We start from the raw sequence: 4,846 nt of genomic DNA on the forward strand, positions 1-4,846 counted from the left end.
TTTTTTTTTTTCCCCAGATGTGGTACACCTCTTTTTTCTTATTAGTCTCTCTTAGTTTGGAAGCTCCACTGAAACATGTCCACCATGAGTGACACTGCTAGTATTGAAATACTGGTGGTATAGCTTCTAGCATCACACCAACATGCAAACCATCACAGTAAGACAAACTGGCAGATGAATGGTAAACCACTGAATAGTATATGATTATTATTTAGCCTAGGGTAAAATGTTCTCTTAAAGTTAAAGATAGGAGACTAACAAGATAGCTGATATGCTTATTAACAAGAGGCATACTTTCAGGTTGAGTGCTCTAGAGGAGCAAACCAAACCCACTGCCTTCAAGGCAATTCCAACTCATCGTGACCTCCATTGGGTTTCCTAAACTGTAAATCATTATTGCCTCATCTTCCTCCCTTAGAAAAGCTGATGAATTTGAGTTGCTAACTTTCTGGTTAGCAGCCAAATAGATGCCTTACCCACTAGGCCACCAGGGCTCCTTATAAGTATACATAGAGAGATTTATTTTAAGAAAATGGCTCACACAATTGTAGAAGCTGGTAAATTCTAAAAATGTCTGTCAGGTGTCAAACTGGAGTCCTCCTGACCCACGTGGTTGCAGGGGCTCATGAACTCAAAGTCAGCAGGTTAGATGGCAGGCTGCTAACTTATGGAGCTATAGGAGCTAGTGAATCCCAAAATCCACAGATCAGGTAGCAGGCTGCTGGCTCATATCCCAAGAACTGTAGGTCAGAAAATGATGAGTCAGAGGCAGGATCAAGAGAGACTGGACTTTGCCAGATCATCCATATATATTGGATGCAGGCCACAGCTCAGGAAACTCCTTTTTCAACAGATTTGTTGCCCATATCAGATCACAAAATGGAGTGTGATTGCATAGTATCTACCAAACCACTAAGAATAATGGACTAAGTTGACACATACCCTGAACCATCACAGCCCACCCTTTTCAATGTGGCACCTGTACACATCTCTTTAAACCATGCATAATCTCTAAATACAAGCAAAGATTATCTATCTATCTATCTATCTAATCTCCACACATTCATATATTTATAATAAAACAAGCAAGCAATACTCAACACAATTGCAGTCCTCTTATTTCTGCAACTGGTCATGTGTTCATAACTGGTATTTTGAATGACCTTGTTCCACCACCCATTCCACCCTCAGCAAACACTTCATCTAGTTGTATGTAGTTCTTTGCTAGACAGGATGACCCCAGTTTTCTTTCCTGAAGATTCTGGGCCAGTAGTAGTCATATTTTAATTGAGTTGCATTAGTTTTCCACTGATGTTAATCACAGGGCATGGTAGTAATAAGATGTCCTACGGCATCTCCTGTATTCCAGACATATTCTTCTTTACCTCCATTATGTAATATCAATCTGATTTCCTCTTGGTAATCTAGATCTTATCAGCCATTACAATAACTCTCTTCTTTGATTGTTGATCCAGTGGCATGAGGAACACAAAGTGGCCAGATGGGATTCTTAACTTCCAATTCAATAGAATCAGGTTTGTGCCCACTGACGGAAATATTTCTCCCTTTGGAAATAAGATCATTAGACTTGCAGACCATAGTATCTCAGGAACAGGAATAAAACAAAAAATTGGAAGAAGGTCACTAAGACTAATAGTGAGTGCTGCCACTCACATTTCCACTCCTTGATTCCTGATCCCATGAATCCTGGCTATAGGAGAAACTGTTTAATGCTGTTTAGCACTATTTATTAGGTATTTATTTAGAGTACATACAGTCTGCTAGAGAACATTGCCCCAGACATGCAAAGTATTTCCACTTAGCTGGCATCATAATTGTATCTTTAGAAGTCCTTTCCATTTTTCCCTCAAGCCAGCTGCTTCGGGATGATGGGGAACATGTAAAGACCAATGAACTCCATGTGCATGGGCTCATTACCACACTTCATTTGCTGTGAAGTGAGTCCTTTGATCTGATGCCATTCTGTGTAGGATACCTTACGGTGGGTAAAGCATTCTTTAAGCCCACAGATGATAGTTTTTGCAAAAGCATAGTGTGCAGGTAAGGAAAATTTGCATTGATAATTTAATCTATCGAAAATTCCATAGATTAAATGTCTATTTTCTTACAGTGTAAGAAAAAACACTGTAATTTCCATGATGGAAGTTGTCCAATGAAATCAATCTACTACCAGGTTGCTTACTAATTTTCCCTAGAAATGGGACTCAGTGTTGGTCTCTGCTGCTGAGAGATTGGCCACTCTTCAGTGCCTGCAGCCAATTCAGCCTTGATAAGTGATGTCTGTATTGCTGAGTCCATGTATAACCTCTATCCCTGTCACAATGATCCCTTTGTTCATGAACCCATTGGCTAATGACAGGAGTGTCTGGTGAAGCAGACAATAGGTATCCATAGAATGCATCATCCTATCCACTTGATTGTCAAAATTCTCCTCTGCCAGTGTTACTTTTTGGTGAGCATACATATGAGACACAAATATCTTCACTTGTTTGGCACATTCAGAGAAGTCTATCCATATGTTTCTTCTCTATATCTCTCTGTCACCAATTTTTCAATCATTTTCCTTCCAAGTACTTGACCATCCAGCTGAACCCTTGGCCCATGGATCAGTATACAATCACATAGCTGGCCATCTCTCATTCAGAGCAAAATGAACAACCAGGCAATGTTCAAAATTCTGGCTACTAGGAGAATGATTGTCTTTCAGAGAGGTCCCAGAAAGGGTCTTCAGTGCTGCTGCTATCCACTTCTGAGTGGTACCTGCATATAGTGCAGAACCATCTGTACACCAGGCTCATGTTTTCTCCTCCTCAGTCCTGATCATAAGGAACTCCCCATGAAGCTATAGATGCAGATTGGGAGAAGGAAGGTAACATAATAAAAGTGAGAACCATGATCATTTGGGCCACTTCTTCATGAAACTTGCATATTCCTTCAGGTCCTGCTCAAGCCCAATCTTGTATATATTGCTTTCATTTAATGATGGAGTGCTGTTGTTCATGTCTGACTTTATGACTTGGTGGATCAGACCACAACGAGTTCATGATGGGCAGCTCAGGCCACACAGTGACTTGGTGGCCATGGTTAAGCATTCTATCTCTACTAGGCCCAATTACAAGAAAAAGTGACTTCTCAAAAGTAGAGCAGTTTTCTGCAAAGGATGACAGAAATTTCCTCCCAAATCCTTAGGTTCTACTCTATGATTCACCAATAGGAGCCTGACAAAGCCTCCAAATGGCATTGCTATCTGCCACTGACTCTTTAAGGGCCATTGGATCAGCTGAATCATATGGCCAAAGTGATAGAGTGGCTTGCACAGCAGCTTGAACCTGTGGCACTCTTCTCTTGCTTTGGACCCCAAACAAAACTAGCAACTTTTTGAATGACTTGATAAATTTGCTGAAGTAGCACACCCAAGTAAGGTATCTGTTGCTTCTAAACTCCAAAGAGGCCCAACAGGAGTTGTGTCCCTTTTTAAATGTAGGAGAGATCAGATATAATAACTTATCTTTCACTTTAGAAGGACTATTTTGATACTCTCCACATCACTGGACCACTAGAAATTTTGCTAATGTGGAAAATGCCTGTATTTTTGTTGGATTAATTTCCCACCCTGTAGAACTAAAATGTCTTACCAATAATTCCAGAATAATTGATACTTCTTCCTTACTAGGTTAATTATCATAATGTCATCAATGTAATGGACTACTGTGATGTCTTATGGAAGGGAAAGACAATCAAGTTCCCTGTAGACTAAATTATGACATAGGATTGGAAAGTTGATATACCTATGAATGGGACAACAGAAATATATTGCTGGTCTTGCCAACTGAAGGTAAATTTCTTCTTGTGATCCTTTGAAACCAGAATCAAGAAAAATACATTGGCCTCATCAATAGATGCATACCAGATTCCAGGAGATGTGTTAATTTGCTCAAGTAAAAACCACATTTGGACCAGCAGCTGTGATTAGATTCATCACCTTCTTAAGCTAATGATAATCCACTGTCACTCTATAGAATGTTCTTTTTTTTTTTTTTTGCACAGGCAAAACAAGTGCCTTGAACTAGAGTGTGGTGGCAATCACCACCCTGCATCCTTTTAATCCTTGATTGTGGCATTAATCTCTGCAATCCCTCTAAGAATGTGGTTGTTTTTAGTTCACTATTTTCCTAGGCAGGGATATTTCTGGCTTCCTATTGGCTTTCCCTACCATAATAGCCCTTACTCCACATGTCATGGATCCAATGTAGGGATTCTGCTAGTTGCTGACTATATCTGTTCTAATTATACATTATGGAACTTGGAAAATAACTATAGCATGGGTTAGTGGACCCAGTGGACCCATTTGTGAAACAGACCAGAGCTGAAAATCCATTAATAACCTGGTCTCCATAAGCTCCTACTCTCACTGGTGGGCCACAGTGAAGTTTTGGGTCTCATGGAATTAATGTCCATTCAGCATCAGTGTCCAGAAATTCCCCAAAAGTCAGATTATTTCCTTTCCCCAATGAACAATCACTTCTTGTCCAAGGTTGTAGATTCCTTTGAGGAAGGCTAGGAAAAAAGATTTTTAGTATAAATTCTGTCAGTGTGTTTTTGTTATTAGGTACTGTTGAGTCAATTCTAACTCATAGGAATCCTATATACAACATGACAAAACATTGCCCAATCCTGTGCCATTCTCACATGTGTTGCTATGTTTGAGCCTTTAGTTGCAGCAACTATGTCAATCCATCTCCTTGAGGATCTTCTCTTTTTTCTGACACTTTACCAAGGATTGTTTCCTTCTCTAGGATCTGGGCCCCCCTGATAATGTCTAAAG

This window comes from Orycteropus afer, unplaced genomic scaffold (genome assembly GCF_000298275.1).
Source record: "Orycteropus afer afer isolate SDZICR_OR568_19922 unplaced genomic scaffold, OryAfe1.0 scaffold00129, whole genome shotgun sequence".
NCBI classification, from domain to species: domain Eukaryota; kingdom Metazoa; phylum Chordata; class Mammalia; order Tubulidentata; family Orycteropodidae; genus Orycteropus; species Orycteropus afer.